The sequence below is a fragment of the Oryzias latipes genome, chromosome 14 (genome assembly GCF_053564925.1).
Source record: "Oryzias latipes strain Hd-rR chromosome 14, Olatipes_Hd-rR_3.1".
Classification (NCBI taxonomy): Eukaryota; Metazoa; Chordata; class Actinopteri; order Beloniformes; family Adrianichthyidae; genus Oryzias; species Oryzias latipes.
The window spans coordinates 3,098,174-3,119,465 of record NC_136250.1 but is presented as its reverse complement, the minus strand read 5'-3'; the positions used below and the strand labels follow the sequence as shown (position 1 = coordinate 3,119,465).

Below are 21,292 nucleotides of genomic sequence, written 5' to 3'. Positions count from 1 at the left end.
AAACCTGCAGAGGTGCATCACCATTGCAGCAGCTACAACATGCATCTATTGTTTACGGTTTTTCTGCAGAGCACTGAAAACTGCAGCACACAAGTACAAATGTCCAGAAGGTCAGGCTCCATGCAGCGCTGCTTCATGCAGGCCGGCTTTCACAAACTGCGTGTTGATATTGTGTAAACGTTGTCGTCTGCCGTATGTGTTTGTAGCTGTATGGATGTGAGGAGCACACAGGCAAAACGAGCCGAGTCATGTCTGTCTGTCATGAATCAGACGTCTCAGACGTCTGCTGTACTGAGCATGCAGGAGGTGAGTGTGGAGAGGAGGAAGACGGCTCCAGCAGAGCCAGACTCAGTATGGAGGCGGCATCACCTGTGAGTGATGAAGACCAAAACACTGGAACCTCTGCTATAAGACAGAGAAAAAAGGAAAAATGACGTCAATGAAAGATCAGGCTGATGAGAAGTCTGCCTAAAGAGAGGAGAGGATGAACTGGAACAGCATGGCTGAGGGTCACCCTGGTTATCCTCCAAGACTTACTCTGAAGAAAATTCTGTTTTGTTTTATTCTTCTGACGATGGGGGACACAGATTAGGAAAATTAGGTTTGAAATTGCATTTTGTCTTTTTCTTTATTCAATATTTGTGAATCAGGAAAAATACAGTTGCAAGAAGATCACATTTTTAACGTAAAACATATGCTGGACGGGTCACCAGCTCCATTCTGATGCGTCCACCTGCAGAAACTATGTCCTAGAAAAGATTTAGGCTAAAAGCAGCATCTTCATCATAAAAAGACCACTGGGAACACTTTGAAAATATCAAAAGATGACTGGACTGGGACTTGTCAAAGATCTTCAAGTTATGACGGAGCTTCATCATACAGAGCTTCAGTTTTCTGTAGATAATTTTGAAATTCTTCTCTGAATCTGCCAAAAGGGAAACTAATTGGTGATGAAACATGCTCTACAATAATATTGGTCCTGTGGATTCTTTTGGTGGAACGTTTCTGTCAGTTGGATTTCATGGTCATTACAAAGAGAAGACATTTTTTGGCTGTACATCTCAGTAACCGGACCTCTCTGACATTCAGATGATCAAACCCAAAGTTGTAGAAAACTGTAAATTGTCTTTTTATTTCTAAATCCCTTTCTACCGATTATGTCCCAAAAGAGTTTTTCTGACTTGGACCAAACATGCGAGACACATGCAGGTGTTTAACCTTCAGAACGTCCGCTCAGCTTGATTGGTGTTACTAGATCCAGCCTGAAGGCCTTTGTTCACAAAGCCAAGTCAATAAATCTGAAGACTGAACTTCTGCTCAGTTTACCATATTTCCATTTTTCTGGCTCCATGTTGTTTTGTAATCTCATTTGAAGATAAGAGTTTGAATCTGCAGGCCGTGTTTCCTGCAAAGCTTCAGATCATATTCCACACGCACTGACTTCAGTCTGTTGAGTTGCGTTTGGTTTGGCTCCAGACCCTTGAATGAAGACATGCAGCGGAGAGTTTGTCATCAGCTGGTCATGCCTCCAGTTTCATGCATTTATTGTGTCAGAAAGATTCTGGCTTATGCTGTGAAATCTTAAGCAATCAACTCACCCAGAGAGTTGACTTTGGAAGCCGCTAAGCATTCCTGCTCTGCACCGCATTAGTCCCTGCTTCCCTGCGACTCGGGGCGTCGGGCAGCCTGCCAGGTGGAGGTTGCCATGACACCGCCCTTTGCACTGCTTCCCACCAGAAGGTGCCAGATTTTGGGAAGGGGGTGCTGGCGGGGCTGACGTTTTGATTTACACAAAAGATGTCTTTACAATGTCAGCAGAATACTTTCGGGGAATGCTGCAGCTCTCCGGGAGGAAATCATGTGATCCCTTCAGCCGAGGTTTTGTAACAGTTTCTGGGCCGGACAGTGGGGGCGGGACGGACACAAGGGGGGGGGGGGGGTGCTCTGAATGATGATGGCAGAAAAGCGTTTTAATGCCGTTTGCTCTTCTTTTATTCCCTTTTGTGCTGGAGAAAATGGCGGCGGCGCTTTGCTACACGGTGACGCTCACAGCTGGACAGAAAGAGTTCCCGCTGAGACACTGCAGAAAATCCTGCAGATCAAATCCCAGCCCAGCCTGGCTTTGCTGAGCCGCCGGGGCCGTGAGGACGCCGGCTTGTTGGGGGCTCTCTGGCAGCGGCACGGTTAATGGTAGCACACGGCATGCTTGATTACACTGGCATCCCTCTCAGGCTGTGCTGTTTGTGGTCCTGGCTAAGTTGAGCTAACCTCTCACCACAGCCACAGTTGGCCTGGAACCAGCTCTTTAAGAGAGCAGCAGAGTTCTTCTTATGATTATTATGGGATGTGATACTGTTGCCAAGGTTTCTTTGACTTTTAATTTTTTTACCCTTGAAGGACTGTTAAAGCAAATTTGAACAGATTTTCCTGAAAGTGGAGCTGGGCGGGGCTTGGCTCAGCGTTGAAGCATTTGGTTTTAGATGCTGATCTGATTCGGGGATTTCAGTTTTTCCGCTTTAGCGGAGGCTTCAGATTGGAGAATTTAGAATTGGGCATTTTGATAGTGTAAATGTTCTGTCTGTGTCGGCGGTGGTCCTGTGATGGTCTTCATCGTCGCCCTCAGAGAGTTTTTGGCCCCTCAGTGTTGAAAGTGCAGACAGTGATTTAGACACACTGGAAGAGCTACGCAAATTTGTGCAGTGACTGAAAACAACTTTCTTTCTTTGTTTTTAAGGAAGGGAATAGAAAGTTGACCTGCCAGGAAACCGACCCCCACCTCCCCAAAAAGCAACAATCAAGGGTAAGCTAACACTCTCTCGTACCATCTGTCTGCTCAGCCGGGAGCGTCTGGGACGAGTCCCCTCTCTGGTACCGTGGGTTTGTCAAAGGACCCGCTTCCTACTGCCTCTTCCTACTTATTCTGGTATTTTGGCCATTTGGCACAAACCCGTAGATCCGATCTTGTGGAAAATCTGACGGCACAAGCTCGCCTCTGTGGGTCTCTGTCAGTGTGGTGTGAACACCGACTATCATCATGTTCTTTCCTTGTGTGGCCCAGCTGTGTTTGCCTGTGGTGGTTATGAGTATGGCAAAGCCCATTGAAGAAAGGCGCTGCTGCCGCACCACTGCGGAAGAAGTCAACTGTCTGGAAGGCTCTGCAGAAGCTGAAAAAGGAGGCCGTGTGTTGAACAGGGGAAGGAGGAAAGAACCGCGTCTGTGTGGCAGCTATAGGCGGCTTGTTTGAAAATGTGTGCATCCGGGTTGAGGTAGTAGGTTGTATGGTTTAGAATTACACCCTGGGAGTTAACTGTACAACCTTCTAGCTTTCCTTGGAGCGCACGTATGACGTCAGTGTTTACTTGATTCCCTCTCCTCGGTTTCAAGAGCCTCTTCACAGTTGAAGTGGTCTTCACAGTGGTGTCGTTTCTGCTATAATCATCAAAGATGGACTGCTGCTCTTCGGACCAACTCTTGTCTTTATGTGTCGTGTTGAGTTAAATGAGCAGAAACAGCATCCTGTTGTATTTGTCTGTATTTTCCACAGAAATTACACAAACTCAGAGCAGTCATTTTCTACTGCTCATTGATTGTATAATAGAACTGGACTGAGTGACTCTCCCATTCTGGCATTCCAGACAGGAAGTTATTGCTAGCGCTAAGAAGTCAAGATCCCGTAGACTCATATAAAGAAATGAACTGCTGTTAGTCATTCCATTGATCAGAATGACAATTCTTTATCTGATACCTTTATCTTAACGTCTTCTTGATTATTTATTTGTTTGTGAGATTTTTCCTGTTTTTCAAGTTATTCAAGTTATGACCTGACCGATCAGATGCCTCAATTAAAGTAAGGGGTCTCACATCCAATGTTTGAAACCTCGGGGTGTGGCTTTCCAACAGGCTCACTCCTGATTGGCCAGAGTGGTTGCCATAGAAATGTTGACTCAGATTGATTCGGACCAATCACTGCTTACCGATGTCATCTCGTTCCAACATGGCGGTGAAAAATGGCGATTGGGTTGACTTCATTTGGTTGGAGAGGGAAGAACATCATTTTCTCTGGATGATGTCACCCTCACTCCAGGTCTCTTATTCAGTTGATATTGATTCCCGCTAAAGCTCCATTATTCTCTTTCTTTAGTTTCCCCCTTTTCAGTGTTCACAGGAACGATTGTACCCCTGTACAGTAGGCGGCAGTGGTCACACTTTTCATTGGTTTTCCATCCACCAATAAGCATAAAGTGTGTGTTCAGGACTTCGCCTGTGGTCTTCTGCTGCGTGCAGTTTGGTTTGTGGACAACATCCAGCTGTCCTGAACAACTGAGTCATGATGCTGGGTGTTTAGTGACTGATGTCATGGGTTTGCTGCAGATCGGCTGTGAGCGCCCCCTCCGTATGCAACGTTTCCTTGTTGCGGTCTTGATCTGGGTTTGTGCCACAGCTCTTTGGGCGTTCAGAGTCCCGCTGGCCTCCATGTGGCTCCATGGCCTGCTGTCCATCAGCCGCATGTGTGCAGATCCCAGGATGCTCAGTGGTTTGGTGTAAGCATGAACATGGATGGTCAAGAATCCCAGGGTGTCCCTGCTCTGTTTAATGTCACATTCCTGTGTGGTTGTACAGCACAGCCTCTCCAGCTGCTGCTGTTTTTGCTCGATCCTTTTTCTGGAGGGTTTGTGGTTCGATCTCTAAAACTGGCGCTTTTCTAAAGCTGTGTCGTCCCAGTTTTCCCATCAGACAGTAGTTGTTTTCGGCGTTTCTCAGCGTGGGAAAACGCGGACGTTTCTGGCTGTTATCTCCTCGCCTTGCCCACGGTTCCACACAATGAGCGTTTGTGACGGGAGGTCTAGTTTCAGGTTGGAGCTGGTCTTGGTGACACTGGGGTCTCTGTTTTCTGTGGACTGCATGGCTGCGTCTACCGCCTCCTCTGTCTGGCCCTGAGCCACCATGTGGAAACAGACTCTGAATCAGTACACAGGACTGAAGTGTCCCAGCAGGCCACTGTTGGATCCTGACCCGTCCAGGTGAATCAAGAACCCTGTTTCACGTCTGCTGAGATTCTGCATCACTGCTGGAGTGTGTCTTCATGTTGCTGGACAGTGCTGCTCCTTCCAGTTACAGCTTCTAAAAGTTTGTTAGTTTTTGTAATTCAGGCTCAGATTCCCTCATGTATTTTAACCCGGATAGATCCAGGAGAGAAGCCCAAATAAGCACAAATAAGCTCTTTTTCTAACTGCATTATTTGTATTACAATTATTTGAATAAATACTCAGAAACACAATTTTAAGATTAATTTTCTTATATGTCCATCATAAGAAAAAGGCCGCAAGAACATGTTAGAAACACCAAAAACATTATTTTCACTGGAGTTGGTCTTTAAGCGAAATCAGTGTCAGATCCCAGCATGCACCTGTGCGTCAGCCAAAGGGCAGCTCCTATTAGCTGACTGTTCTGGATGGAGCTGGGTTTAAAAAAATCGATGATTTAAAATCAATCCATCTGTATTAAAAAATTCAATATTAGTTTTAGTTTAAATTGTTGGTTTAAATCTAAGAATTTCTCATTTTACTTAAGAAAGGTCCTTCTTCCTTCAGTGGAAATGATAACTTCCATAAAGACTGTTTGTCTGAACCAAAAAAAGGAATGCTTTTGGATGGAAACGTTAAAAATCAACATTTATATTTGTGTTGAATTAAAATCAAATTGGTTCAGTTTTATGAATGAGAGCTTTATACCTAATTCTGATGTTGGATTTTCTTTGTTCAGTAAGTTTGTGTTGATTTAACAGAAACTCACCGGCCACTGGCGGTTAAACATTTCATCATGACAGTCTTTAGTGAAGAGGAGACCTCTGCCTCAGCCACCATCAGAAAACTGGTTTCTGTGCAGGAACATGATCCTGGTAATTCCCAGAAACCCAAGAAGTGTTTCTATCCCGTATTTTTCAACAACGCCGGCAGGAAGGTCCGCCTCCATGGCGGGGGTTCACGTTTCTGCTGTTTGACCCGCTGGCAGGAAAACAGGCCGATGAAGTGATGAAAAGTGGACTCTGCAGAAGGTCACACGGGACTGTTATTCCAGACAGGGTTTGCTTTATTTCACTGAGACAGAGGGCTGCAGAGAAGGAAAGGCAGAGCCGAGGGGCCTGTTTACTCTGGAACCCGTCATTTCGACTCTCCTCAGTGGTTCCTCCAGATGTGTGGGGGACAGCATGGCAGCTGGGGTTATGCCGCCTCGGCCCGCTGCAGTCCCGCCGTGCCCTCGTTTCCTCCCCACGCATAAATCACGGCTGAAGCAGGGCTGCTGCATGTCACTAACATGTCACAGCTATTCTCGCCCTTTGAAAGAGATTTCTTCTCCTGAAAAGGAGGACAAGCTTGTCGTTTTGAGTTGGAACAAACTTCATCGACCGCATTGATGATCGGTGAAGAAAGAGGACATTTCTAGCAAAAAATATAAACAGTAAGATGAGAGTTTTTTTTCCTCATTAAAGGTAACAGATGAAAAGCCTGGAGACACTCATCTCAGGCAGGTTTCGGTTAACTGTCCTCTCTGCAGCCTCAGAGCTCTCTGCAGCCTCGTGCAGCACCTTTTGTTTCATGGAGGGAAGTTGTGCTGTTTTTGCCTCGACACACAGTCCTCAGCATTCCTCACTCCAAGCTCATTCAGATTTGATCTGACGCTGATCGTTGTGGGCTTTGCTCTCCTTTTTTAAACATTGTTTTGAGGGACTGATCTAAAAATGTGTGCTTTTCCTGAGGAGATGTGATGCTACGGGTTGGTTCAGAGAGAAACAAACAAAAGGAGGCTCTAGGCCTGAATGGGTTAAGCGCTCCTCAAACGTGTCACTAAGTACGGGAAGAGTCAGCCAATCGCAGCTCTCCTCTGAGGCTCTTTGGAGATCTGTGACTGGCCTCCGGAGCCTGACATCACAGCCGGGTGGAGACCTCAGCAACAAATCGCCTGAGCCCCAAGCCCCGTCAGTCCTGCTCCGAGTGCTGCTCTGCTCAGTAAACTCCATCTCACATAGATCAGACCTGGAGGAGATCATTTCCTCCCAAAGCTGCACAGCTCCTGCTGCTGCGCTCTGGTTGATAACCAAAGGCCCGGCGGTGGCAGACGGAGGGGTCATCGATCTGTCTGGACTCATCAGCCACTCTCCCCCCTTGGTTCGCTCTTGCCCCTTGACCCCTGGGACAGATCAATGCCATTGATCGGAGAAGGGCAGGGACAAGGGCAGGATCTGCTGACTGGCCGGACAGCTGGCGTGACAAGACATGACGGTCATGAATGTCTCGCTGGCTGGTTGGCTGGGGGTGTTGAGCCTCTTGTTCCCTGCTCTCCTCCCCCTGCATGCCCTGCTCCTCCTCTTTAATGCATCTGTATGTGCGTGGGTCTGTTGTCTGGACCCGTCCTGGGATCGGCAGATGAAGCTGGAGCTGTTTGGCCTTTGAGACCTTTGGTCCAGTAAACGTGACCCATCCTCCCCCCTGGACGGTCCTCTCCGGTCCCGGTGAAGGACGGCAGCCACACTCAGCAGCCCCTCCAGTCGTGGTTTGTGTGAAGTCTGCTGCAGCGACGTTAGCGTTTTTTGTTGGTGGTGGTGGGGGGGGGGGGGGTGCAGGATGCAGCAGCGTCTCCAGACACTGCAGAGACATGTCTGTAATGAAGCTGATTGATCACCTACATTGCCGCCTGCTGGCACCCGCCGCCTCCCAACCCCCAGTCACTGCGTCACACGCAGCGAGACAAACACCCCCTTAGACTTCAACCTGGCCACGCTTTTGACTTTGGCTACAGGGTTTGCTGTTGTCTTCAAGCTGGAGCAGAGGTTTCTGCCCCCCCCCCTCAGAAGAAACGCAGAAACGCTCCTCTAGACGTTTGTCTTGTTTTTCGGTGAGCTGCAGTGAAGACGCTGCTGTTTTCCATCTGAATTAAAAGCTCTAATCAATCAATGAAAACATTTGCAGATCCCTGCCCCCTCCCTGTGACACAGGGTCACCACCCCAATCTGTGCTGGAGCTGAAGGTGATGGAGGTCTGAGATTAGAAAAGCAGTCAAGGGTGGAGCTCCTGCATTCAGAGAGACAATCAGGGGAAGCGGCGGCGCTCAGAAAAGCGCCATGAAGTGATGTTCACCCCTCTGAGGAGTGTCAGGCCTGCTGGGGCCGGGACCCATGCAAACCCACCCAGAGGGGGGGAAATGTGGGCTTCAGTTTGTTCTGAGCAGAGCTGCTGCAGCGTCACCCCCCCTCCATTAAAGATCACTGGGGGGCTCTTTTTTGTGGTTTTTGGGTTTCGATGGCGGCTGCTGAGATTCATCTGCATTCGTGTGCCTTCATGTGACGGTCCATGGTGCAGGACGCCACCGCCGCCGCCGCCCTGTGAGCAGAGAAGAAAGTGATGCGTGCAAGGAGTGTTCAGCGGCGAGGCAGCAGAGAGGGAGGGGGGCTGTCGCTGCAGACTCCTGCTGCAGTACCTCACTTTGGGCAGGCAGCTCCAGACGCAGAAACAGACGGGGAGGCGACGGCAGGTACAGGACCCGTGAGCTGGGTGTGGAGGCGTGGGGGCAGCAGAGGCAGGGCTTGGGGTGCAAGGGTCAGGAGGGGGAGGGGGGGTGTTTGGTGACGGCGGCGCATCATGTTGGACCTGAGCGGGAAAGAAAGAGAGAAACACGGAGCGCCATAGATGACAGTGTCACGATACGGATGATGTCCCGGCGTCTGGAGTGGGGGCGGGGGGAGGAGTTATGATAGAAAATTGGAGGGGGAGGTGGGATGCAGAGACCGAGCAATACTCTGGGGTGTCCTTTTGCGGTGAGGGGGGGTGTCCCACCGCTCGGACCTGCGCCTGGCTGCGGACGTCTCGGCTTCGCTTTCTTTCACCCCCCCTTCAGTTACAGCTGCCTTGCTCTTCCCCTCTGCTCCTCCTCATCCTCACTCACAGACGGACAACAAAAGGCGGCGGCGGCCAGATGGGGGAACGCGTCATGTGGTTTCCGGAAGCCTTTACTTTCCCACTTTTTCCTGGCGTTCCCCAGAGAGACGGATTTATTTAGATTGTTTCTGTGGACTGAGGGGGAGGAGCTTTCGGAAAGGTGGAGGGACTTGTGTTTCAGTTTGGGGGGGGGTTAATGTGTTTGTGGGAATGGTGGATCAAAGTGACACATGAATGTGTAAATATTTTCTGGAGTTTGATGCCAGCTGAGGCGTGGATGCTGCTGCGTCTGATTGGAGCAGAGCTGTTTCATGTCGGATTGGAGTCTGACAACTTACTGCTGCCATGGCCGCCGCTCATTTGGCGGCGAGTTCATGCGGAGGGAAGTGTGCAGGTCTCAGATTTTAGGGAGGGAGCATGTTGTTGTGAGAGGTGTACCTTTACCTGGATGTTGGGTAAATCCAGACGAGGCGATGGGCGGATGGAGAGGAGCGCAGACGGAATCTGCTCCCATCGCCAGAGCGAGCGCCGATCCACCTGACGAGTTCTGCTCCAGCTGTCCGGAAAGAAATATGTAGTGATGATCAGCTGATGTTCTCTCAGACAAAGAAGCTGGCTGGCTTGGGTGGGGGGTGGGGGGTTCCTTCTCCAGCACAAAGGCTAGTTAGCACTGAGCAGGCAGTGCGGGTTGCTGTGTCACTCTGGGGACATTTTTTTCGCTTCTTTGTGGTTTCTGCGCCTGTTTGCTGCCAGGGTCCGGTGTCCGTGCAGCGCTTTACCTCTGCATGTCTTTGTGCAGAAGAGACGCTGAGCGCTGTGAGAAAAAGGCTGTCCGCAGTGGTGGAAGGAGGACAAGAGCGCCAAAGCATTTTGTGTGTGGACCGCAGAGAGTTACCTTCTGGCTGCGGCGCCTTTGGGCCATGAAAGTGTGCAGAGGTTCTGACTTAGGAGGAGGAGGAGGAGGAGGAGGAAGAGCATCTGCAGCTCCACGGTAGACTCTGTCGTACTTCACCTGCTCCCTGAGACCCTAACTTGTGAGCTCTCTTGATAAAAAATCACGGGTTAGGCTCTTGGGACGCGGGCGGAGGGCACAATCGACTTTCTACCAAATGTTCCAGGGGTGGGGTCGTAACCAAGCAGCGCCGGTTTCTCTGTTAAAAATGTAGCGAAGATGCTGAGGAACTCAGATAAGTATGAGGCAAATGTCGGATTTTTGTGTGTCCGCCTGTCACGGCGTGCTGCGGCGTTTCTGAGCGGCCTTAGCAGGATTTATTTTAGAAATAACAACCAAACACCTCCACAGCAGCACTGCTGCCTTCAGGCAGTAGAACCAGCAGTTCTACCTCTTCAGCCGACACTCTTCATGTCCGTCCTGTTGTGACACATCAGACAATTAGAAATATCGGTCCAGACCAGCTGACTTGGACTCATTGAGCCGGCGCCGGTCGTGAGGCTGATGCCGCAGCGGCTCACGCTGACGCTGCTGCAGACGTGCAGCACACATGGACCAAAGCCTGAAGCAGCATGCACAGTGTCTGTGCAGGCATGTGCTGCACGGTCATGTATGTTGCTCATGTGCGAGCCGCTGACCAGTCCGTCTCTGATCGCCCACATCAAAGCAGCCATTTTCTCCTGACTCCCTTCAAAATGTCAAACGGAAACGAATACATATTTTCGAAATATTGAATAAAAGGTAGCAGTTTAAATAAAAATAGATGAAAATTAAATCTGTGGGTAGATCTGTCATTTGTGGTAGTATTTGTGTAATCATTTCTGTTGAAAGGTGCCTGGTTTCCGTTGAACCACCCCCCACCCCCCAAAAGGACAAACCCAACATGGAAAACGATCAGGCTTCAGAGGAGCTGCTAAAATAATTAGGTCCTCCTTTTTCTTGGGAGTGGGGAATTTGTCCACATTTTACTTTGACCTGCTTCTCAAACGTTGACCGTTTGCAGGATTTTCTGAAAGCCTCCGTTCTGCTAACGCGCTCACATCAGTGATGTGTCCTCAAACACCTGATTCCCTCTGACAGCCTCTCCCAGCTCTCCCTAATGATGTTTTCCTCCTCTCCGTGCTCCTGTTTGGTGTCACAGTGAACAATGTAGATGCTGCCTAACCAGTGTGTGCTACAGAGCCCCCAACAACAGCTGAAGGAGCGCCGTGTCCCATGAATACCAAAGAGGCGAGCATGAGCAGCCAGATCTGAGCCGCCGCCACAAAGCGGCCAGACAGTTTTATGGGAGTCTGTCTGACAGACGGGCAGACCCCACAGATGAAACCCTGCCGCTGCCCCGGCAGGAACAGCACTCGCAGCCATTAAATCAGCTTCTGAACACTCAAAGTCCCAGAGTTCTGAGGGAGCAGCGTCTGGACTGATGTGGACCTGAGCTGCCTCACTGCAGCCCACAACACAAGCATCATGACAGCCCCCCCCCAAGGATTTTTCTTTTGCATGGTCAGTCCATAGTTTGCAGATGAAAAGGATAAAAAAAAAAAACATTAGAGTTTATATTTATTTGTTTGTTATGAATACACTAGTTTAAGTAAAAGAATCAAGTTTTAATCAACTAAAACTTTTTGGGCATAAAATATGCTTGACTTAAAGTTTCAGAACAATCTTTCTTTGTCTTCGGTCCCAGTCAGAGTCGGAATACACTGAAGTGAAAAATATGACGGGTCACTTAAAGTTCGATTTAAAAAAAAAATCTGTATTCATCTTCCTTTAAAAGACACCAAGCTTCTAATCAAATCAAGCTTTATTTTACAAAAGGGCTCTTCATGCTTTCAGGAACTCAAAGCACTTTACAATTAGAAACAAACCAAAAAATATTTAAATCAACGCCCTCCAGCACCCCAACCTGACACAGACACCCCCTGACCCCACATGCAATTCATACTAACACAAAAACATGACTGTATGTATGAAATAAACTTGAGACCAGAGCCTGAGCCTGAATAACAAAAACTAACAAACTTTTAGAAGCTGTAACTTTAGACCCCCATCATTCTTCGTGGTCCATCTTTACCATTGAGATCCAGCTTGGTTTACGAGGACTTTCCCACTGACACTTTCATTCATTTGAGGAGAGTTTTACAAAAAATTCCCACATTCCAGCCGCCTGTCTGCATGTGTGGGATTGTTTACGTTAATTTACTCAATCTTCACTGCTGTGGCACAAATCGTCTAAATGCCGTGCAGTTGTTCATCTGTCTGACTCCAGTGCAGTCGTTCAACGTCTGACTACAGTGCAGTCGTTCACCTGTCTAACCTGCAGTGCAGTCGTTCGACACTTGCCTGATCTGCTGTGCAGTCGCTGCCCCGCCTTGCCTCCATGCAGTCGTTCACCACTTGTCTTACCAGTTGTTCACCCGTCTGACTTCAGTGCAGTCGTTCAACGTCTGACTGCCATGCAGTCGTTCACCAGTCTGATTCCTGTGCAGTCGTTCGCCTGTCTGACGTCTGTGCAGTCGTTTGCCTGTCTGACATCTGTGCAGTCGTTCACCTCTCTGATCTGCCATGTGGTTGTTCACCCATCTATCTGCAGTATAGACAATCACTCGTTTGACTTCTGTAAAGCCATTCACCCGTCTGACATCTGTGCCGTCGTTCACCACTTGTCTGACCGCAGTGCAGTCGTTCACCCATCTGACTTCTGTGCAGTCGTTCATCCGTCTGACTTCTGTGCAGTCGTTCAACATCTGACTGCAGTGCAGTCGTTCACCCGTCTGACTGCAGTGCAGTCGTTCACCCATCTGACCGCCATCCAGTCGTTTCATCCGTCTGACTTCTGTGCAGTCATTTAGCCGTCTGACTTCTGTCCATTCCTTCACCCGTCTGACTACAGTGCAGTCATTCACCCATCTGACTGCCGTGCAGACGTTCACCCGTCTGACTTTTGTGCAGTCCTTCACCTGTCTGACCTGCTGCGCAGTAGTTCCCCCGTCTGACTGCTGTGAAGTCGTTACATCCATCTGACTTCTGTGCAGCCGTTCCCCCGTCTGACTTCTGTGCAGCCGTTCCCCCGTCTGACTTCTGTGCAGTCGTTCACCCATCTGACTGCCGTGCAGACTTTCACCCGTCTGACTTTTGTGCAGTCGTTACATCCATCTGACTTCTGTGCAGCCGTTCCCCCGTCTGACTTCTGTGCAGCCGTTCACCCATCTGACTGCCGTGCAGACGTTCACCCGTCTGACTTCTGTGCAGTCGTGGACCCGTCTGAGTGATCTTTAACAGTCCGTTGGCCGTTAATGTGAAGGAACCGCTGCAGACATGTCAGATGCTTACTTGGAAAATGGTGGGCGCTCTCTTCTCATGGATGTGATGCAGGGCCAGATTCAGATTTTTTTGCATGGGCATGGATGGCTCACCTGAGGAACTGCATCGTTTGATATTGTTCTTGAAATGTTGTCATGAAAGGTGGCGGTTTTGTGTTAGTTTGAGAGGGTGCAGAGGCTGCCATGTTCCAGCATGTTTGTGTGCAGCTGGGGAGGATTTGCTGCTTCAGCGTTTTCCACTGGTTTTCAGGGAGGAAGTGCAGAACGTGGATGGGGGGGGCATCAGGTATGGTAGATAAAGAACAGACCGGGGTGGGGGCAGGAGTGTCTGTGTTTCCAGACACTGCGGCAGGAGGCCAGACAGTCACCTGAGCGCTCACGCCTTCTACTCAACCAATTCAATTATGTTTTAATCCAATCAGAGGACAGATATCAGAGAGCTGCTTCTAAAGTAATTGCCCCCGCACACAGAAAGCACAAAAGTTTCTCGGGGGGGACTGTGTTGAGAAATAAACCACTTCAACGTTACAGATTATAGCTGGGGGGGCAGTGGTGCTGGGGGGGGGGCTGTGGATGCGGGGCAGGAAAGGCGGTACTGATGAATGGGAAGCAAACAGAGGTTAGCACAGCCTGCTGGAACAGTCTTAGACACGAGCTGCTCTTTTTTAGGGTTCCTCCTCCACCCCCCCCCCCCCCCACCCCCCCCCAAGCCTCTGTGTTAGCTCCCCTTCCTGTGATCTCTTTGGTAGGCGTTGCCAGGGAAACCTGGTATCTTGCTAACAGCTTGGTGGAGTTATTGAGCTGTAACCAGCACGGATAATGAAGCTCTGTCTGACAGGCTGGCCGGCGGCGGCGTCAGGGTGACCTGAGGCTGGCCTCCCTGTCGCTGTGGGGCGAAAGCCTCGGCCACCAGACAGACTCTGACTGACCAGTCCAATCAGAGTGGAAGACTCTTCGGTCTCTGACTCTGCTGGCTGTTATTTTACATCATTCAAATGATTTCTGGAGCCACTGAACAGACACTTGCCGGGCTCGCAGCCTCAGGGACATTTCAGGTTGGGGGCGCCAATCCCATACTTAGTGTTTATGTGAGCGTTTCTACAGAATCATGGATCTTATAAAAGGCAGACGGCTAAAGTAATGAGCTGCGTGTTTCTGTCATCCAGATCCAGTTATGATGCAGACCCTCAGATTAAGAACGGCCTCCTAAACTTTAAGACCTTATTTTAATTTCAGATTCAAATTAAATGAATCAGCTTCTAATTCACTTTCATATATTGATTTCTTTTTTTCAAATCCCATATTGATTTTTTTATGTCATGTATTGATGATACACTTCATGGCTGGCTCTACATGCAGCTGAAAGGATGATGAGTGACTTGGACTGATGTTATCTCATCCCAACCATACTTTTTATGATAGCAGTCGTTGAGAAATGTTCACGTTCTTTTAAAGAAAAGGTCATTTTAAAGACATTGAACATTATTATAATGATGGTGTCTGACACTAAGCAAATACAGTCTGGTCCACAGCAGTGAGTTGGATCCAGTCTCTTCATTCTTTAGCTGTACCTGCACAAAACTTGACCGCAGCCCTGCCCCACAGTATCTGCCCCACAGCACCTGCCACACAGTATCTGCCCCACAGTATCTGCCCCACAGCACCTGCCCCACAGTATCTGCCCCACAGCACCTGCCTCACAGTATCTGCCCCACAGCACCTGCCTCACAGTATCTGCCCCACAGCACCTGCCCCACAGTATCGGCCCAACAGTATCTGCCCCACAGCACCCGCTCTACAGCACCCGCCCTACAGCACCTGCCCCACAGTTTCTGCCCAACAGCACCTCCCCCTCACCACCTGCCTAATAGTTTCTGCCCCACAGCACCTGCCCCACAGCACCCGCCCTACAGCACCCGCCCCACAGCACCTGCCCCACAGTTTCTGCCCAACAGCACCTCCCCCTCACCACCTGCCTAATAGTTTCTGCCCCACAGCACCTGCCCCACAGCACCTGCCCCACAGCACCCGCTCTACAGCACCCGCCCTACAGCACCCGCCCCACAGCACCTGCCCCACAGTTTCTGCCCAACAGCACCTCCCCCTCACCACCTGCCCTACAGTATCTGCCCCACAGCACCTGCCCCACAGTATCGGCCCAACAGTATCTGCCCCACAGCACCCGCTCTACAGCACCCGCCCTACAGCACCCGCCCCACAGCACCTGCCCCACAGTTTCTGCCCAACAGCACCTCCCCCTCACCACCTGCCTAATAGTTTCTGCCCCACAGCACCTGCCCCACAGCACCTGCCCCACAGCACCCGCTCTACAGCACCCGCCCCACAGCACCTGCCCCACAGTTTCTGCCCAACAGCACCTCCCCCTCACCACCTGCCCTACAGTATCTGCCCCACAGCACCTGCCCCACAGTATCGGCCCAACAGTATCTGCCCCACAGCACCCGCTCTACAGCACCCGCCCTACAGCACCCGCCCCACAGCACCTGCCCCACAGTTTCTGCCCAACAGCACCTCCCCCTCACCACCTGCCCTACAGTATCTGCCCCACAGTATCTGCCCCACAGCACCTGCCCCACAGTATCTGCCCCACACCACCTGCCCCTCACCACCTGCCCCACAGCACCCACCCTACAGCACCCGCCCCACACAACCTGCCCCACAGTATCTGCCCCACAGCACCTGCCCCTCACCACCTGCCCCACAGTTTCTGCCCCACAGCACCTGCCCCACAGCACCTGCCCCTCACCACCTGCCCCACAGTATCGGCCCCACAGCACCTGCCCCACAGCACCTGCCCCACAGTATCGGCCCCACAGCACCTGCCCCTCACCACCTGCCCCACAGCACCTGCCCCACAGCACCCGCCCTACAGTACTTGCCCCACAGCACCCGCCCTACAGTACTTGCCCCACAGCACCTGCCCCACACCACCCGCCCTACAGCACCTGCCCCACATCACCCGCCCCACAGCACCCGCTTGGAGACAGCGCTGTTGCATAGCATGATGCTGTGCTAACGGGCTGTTCCGTGTGTAAAATCACGGACCGGATTAAAGTCGGACAACATTGTCAAAGACTGGCTTTAAGATGCGGCTGAAGCCCCCGCCCCTCCCCTCATGAGACAGCTGCAGCTTTAATGTTAATGACATTTATTAATATTAATCCTGAACATTACACTGTTTTTGTTACGATTTATCCTTATGGCAATATCAACCTGTACAATATGCATATCGCAAAAGACGTCGAAAATTGCAAAAAATGTTAACCTTAAACGTGCTAAAACAATCTAATGGCAGCTTCAAGTATTTAACAAATCAAATACATCCAATATGCATTTGACCAATCAGATGGACGCCTTCACGTTTGTGAACAGTTGGATGTAGCCCTTTATGGTAGATGTTTGCCTACTATGTAGACGATGGTCATTTGAGTATGATTTTTAAACTGAAAGGGAAATTATGTTTTTGGTTGTTTTTCTATTTGTTCATCTTCCGCAAGTTATATCGTCATCGCAATATTGATCACTAATATCGCATATCGCAAGTGTTCCTCATATCGTGCAGCCCTAGTTTTATATCAAATGTGATCATCTGCAGACAGAATTAGGAAATCTCTAGTAAATCTGTTCTTGTTTTCTCAGGATGTTTGAATTTGAGTTTACAGTTAGATGACATTAAAGACATGTTTATACCATTTATAAAATACTTTTATGCAATCTCATTTCAAAAAGTAAAATGCCTAAGGTTTTTCTGTGTAAAATAGTGATATCATTTGGCAGATAAAACTGTGTTTAGCTGGTAGAGTTTTTTAATCTACTGGCCAACTTGGCCAGTGACTCAAAAATTAAACCTGTAGAGGTATTTCAGGTATTTCAAATCAGACAAAAACAGAGTACCTTGTACTTCCAATACTGCAGAAGACATGTTCCTTCTAAAACTGGAAATACCTTTTTCATCAGCTAAAGCAGAGACTTCAAGCATGTTCAATGTCAGACTGAAATAAACGATAATTCTCCAGCAGAAACAACAACGGTCAGACCTGCACAGCAGAGAAACTCCATGACCTTTCCTCTGCACTGTCCCACTGTAGTGACTTAAAACGATGGTGGATGTCTCTCTGCACACCCTGCTCTCCACTCTGCCTTCCCTTTCCCCCATGCCACCCCCCACTTCACTGTTGCCCTATTTGTCCCCCTCGTTTATTTCCCATCCCATCCCTTTTATAAAGAAGGAAGAGGAAGACGAAAAGTGCAGTGCCCCCCCCCCCCCCCACCTCGTGTGGGCGGGTTGTGGTTCAGGTGACAGACGCTGACTTGGACAACAGGAAGACGAGCAGCAGTCCAGGGAAGAACATCTTCCGCTCCGACGTTTCAGAAACATTCCTGGAATGCTGCATGTTTCCATTCCTGCCCCTGGATCTGCTCTTTATACGTCTTTAACATCAATAAACAAACAAACAAACAGATGTTGTGTGTCTGTGGTACTTTGGGAAAATGTTGTCCATGTTGCAGACGGCTGAGGAATGCGGCTGTTTTCCCTCCAAACACGTCATTGTTTTCATATGTGAGACTCTCCCTGATATGAAGGATATTGGATTTAGTGCCAGGAGGCAGCAGAGTGGGGTGTATTAGATAAATACCCCTGCTGTGTGTGTGTGTTAGTGTCTGTGTGTGTGTGTGTCAATGTCTGTGTGTGTGTGTGTGTTAGTGTGTGTGTGTGTGTGTGTGTATTAGCGGCTGTGTGGTTAAGTGGCTGTGTGTGTGTTAGTGGCTGTGTGTGTGTTAGTGACTATGTGTGTGTCAGAGAAAGTTGTGTTGCTGTGCTGTTTGCTCTGTCTTCAGAGTCTGTGTGTGAGGACTGCAGGCAGACACCGTGTGTGTGTGTTTGTGTGTTTTTTGTGTGTGTTGGGGGAGCAGTGCAGCCAGGCTGCAGATATCATCCATCTCCCTGTCACCGGCCCAAGGGCTGCTGGGAAAGTGGCAGACAGTTCCCCAGCTCCAACAACGAAGGCTGCATCCTAATTTCTCCAGCACGGAATGCTAGACCCCCCCTCAGAAACCCATTAACCCCCACCGTCTGGGAACAAAGCGTGGAGCTGGGCCCAGGCTGCTGCAGGCCGCCTGTCCCATCGGCTCCCATCATGCCACAGCATGACGGAGCAGCAGCGTGCACGCTCTTCAGGAAGCGTGCACTGAAACAGCAGAGGTGAAGCGATACAATTTTCTCCAGATCAAGTGTTTGGGTCGTGGTTTCCAGGGCTCACAGAGCCTGGAGCGCTTTATTTTTCAGGTTCTCTTTCAAAATAAAAGCCCCAGAGGAAGATGCTCTAAGTGGATTACATGCTTTGCGGTTGGCCATGACTAATGCCATTGTAAAGATGTTTCCAGCATCTTTGTCATCACTCAGCCTCTCACTGGCGTGAGGATTACACGTCTGACATGTTCATGTGAAAGACAGGGAGCCTGAGACGATCCGCTAACAAAGATCCAGCTTCCTCAGATCTCCACTCTCATTTCTCACAGCTTCATTAGAAAACAGGAAGTGACAGCTCCAGCATTTAGAGCAGGGGTGTCCAAACTGTTGGTGAAAAGTGTCAGCCAGCCTTCTATGCACCCGTATAGTAACGCTGAATGCAAAAGAACCGATTTCATGAAAATGTTATGCACTGGGATACTTTTCACATTAACAGAAATAAATCTGAAAATTGTTGTCAGTTTTTTATTTGAAGACCAGAAATAAACTCAAGAAAAAGTCTGTGTGGAATAAAACCTTTAATCAACAATAAATCTGGGTTCTATTCAAATGTTTCATATTATTCCCAATGAAATGCTGACTGTAAACGTCTACATGTGAACTACAACAGAGAAATAACAGAGTTATTTATTCTGAAGGACGAAGCAACGAATAGATCTGCTCTTCTGTTTGGCCTTTAAGGCTCTGAAGGGCGAGGAGCCACAGGTTTTCAGAGCCTTAAACTAGCCAATCACAATCCAGAACTCATACACACAGTACTTAGAAGGTGCTGGGGGCTGCATGTTTTTGATTTTATGACAGGGACCTGCTGGACTTTGGACATGCCTGATTTTACAAAGAGGAGAACACAAGAAGTGAACTTTGTTGGTTTGACAGCTGTCTTTGGATTTGATGTTATTTAGTTGGGTTTCCTCACTAAGGCCATGGTTACTATGGAAACCTGGGACAGGCTGTTGGTGTCACGTCTAGTTTGAATCAGTGGGGCTGATGCTGTTCTGATGAAGAGAAGTCATTTGCTGATGAAGAGCATGTCATCTGATGCTCTGATGAAGAGCATGTCATCTGCTGCCGTGAGCATCACAGATGGAGGTGCTGCTGGGATTGTTCAGCCGCTCTCCTGCCGTTTGATGGAATCAGGAACACTTTAGAAAAGAGAAGGAAGCTCAACTCCTGAAATGAGAATGAAGGATTTTATTTCAGCCCTTTTTTTTCTCTCCAAATATTTTTGTTTTAACGAACCCTTAGTTTGAGCTGAAGGACAGAGGCTGCTTGGGTGACGGCTGGAACATCTGAGGCTTGAACCTTTTGGCTGCTGTGCCTCAGCGGCCGTAATTCAACCACTTCACATCCATGTCAAATAAAGCAGGTTTGAAAAGTGAATGCTCTGGCTTTGTTTGGAGGTTTTTCCGGGTGATGGCCCACAGCTCCAGAGCTGCCGTCATGCTTCACCTTCCTGTGCTTCAGTCTTGACGTTCTGAAGCTTCGACCTATGCTTCCTGTTGGGGGAGGCGCTGCAGCACACAGCTCTGGACCTGTCCTCTCAGGTTTCTGTTTCTGTGTTGGACTCACCGTGAAACGTGAACTCCTGGTCTGATCGCACGTGAAGGAGCTTCAGAGCTGCCTTCATGCGCCAAGCAGGTGGCGGCGCCGCCGCTGGAACGCCGCCTCCACCTGCTGAATCCTGCCTTCCAGCTGTTGTGGAGGGACTTCTTTGCTTTGCTTTTCTCTCCTGTCTTCACCATGTTGTTGTGCGTCTCGCTGGGACTCATAGTTTTTAAATTGTATCTGTTTGTGTGTTTTCAGATTGTGGAGAAAGAGCTTTTCTAGGATAAACCTGATCCTGACTAAAATCAGCTGGTTAGCAGCAGGCCCCGCCCACTCCCTGGTTTTCTCTGTGAGCTTTCTGAGGAGCTTGAATGACTCACATGGTGTTTTCTGCTGACTTAGTGAGGCCTCAGGGATCCTCCCACCGCCGGAGTTCAAGCTTCTGACCAATACAGCCTGCTACATCCAGAGAAACAGCCCGATTATGCCCCACGGAGGTAGCAGAAGGCTGGGCGGGAAGGCAGTTACTGACCCCACTGTGGGGCTGAAAACAACTTTTCTCTAACAAATAGAAAGGATGTGATCCAATGAAAGCAAAAGTTTCAGTTTAAGGGAAACATTTTCTGAGTATGCCTGATGTTTTTTCATCAACATAAACTTTTATTTTATAACAAATAGTGTGACATCATTTTTTAATGTCTATGAAGACTCTCATTCATCCAGGTTGGTTCCATTGTAGTAGGTTTAGGGGATGTCATCTGGACTTGGTTTTAAAGTTGGAAGACGTTTCACCTCTTATCCAAGAGGCTTTGTCAATTCTGAAATAGCTGGTCTAAGAGCTGGTATATATGCGCTCATTGGGGGAGGAGTCAGACCTGAAACTGGAGGTGTTGTCCACTTAGCCTATGTGGTTTCGGGTCGTTAATAGTCCTTTGTCCTCAGCTGGGGGTTGGGGAGTCAGTGACTCCCTCTCCAAATTGGTCGTCTCTTTCAGCGGTTAACGACTCAGGTGGAACTGGTTTGGTTTGTTTAGGTTTCAAAACACTGCCGTAGATGGATGGAAGAATAAACCTGAGACCACCATTCTTATTAAGAGAAGGTTTATCCTTCTTGACAAAGATGGCTTCTTTCACTCCTCGCTCAAACCATCCTTTCTCTCTGGCTAGAATTCGGACTTCACTGTCCTCGAAAGAGTGGTTTGTGGCCTTCAGGTGGAGATGTACTGCAGACTCAGGTCCACTTGGGTTGGCTCTGCGATGCTGGTAAA

At 49.2% G+C, this 21,292-nt stretch overlaps 1 long non-coding RNA gene and 3 other non-coding genes across 4 annotated transcripts in view; all 4 read left to right on the top strand.

Moving 5' to 3' along the window:
• LOC144983799 (uncharacterized) overlaps window positions 1-20,516 on the top strand; it is a 55,328-nt gene extending 34,812 nt beyond the window's left edge. The window contains exons 2-3 of the long non-coding RNA XR_013647613.1: window positions 2,735-2,800; window positions 20,284-20,516. This is a non-coding gene — a long non-coding RNA (uncharacterized LOC144983799). The remainder of the gene's footprint in view (window positions 1-2,734; window positions 2,801-20,283) is intronic.
• On the top strand, window positions 2,922-3,025 carry mir99 (microRNA mir-99). The gene has a single exon (NR_107169.1). It is a non-coding gene; the product is annotated as a microRNA mir-99 (primary transcript).
• mirlet7c (microRNA let-7c) lies at window positions 3,247-3,342 on the top strand. Its single transcript, NR_107168.1, has one exon. It is a non-coding gene; the product is annotated as a microRNA let-7c (primary transcript).
• Window positions 9,925-10,032, top strand: mir125b-2 (microRNA mir-125b-2). The gene has a single exon (NR_107167.1). It is a non-coding gene; the product is annotated as a microRNA mir-125b-2 (primary transcript).
• Window positions 20,517-21,292: the final 776 nt, after the last annotated feature.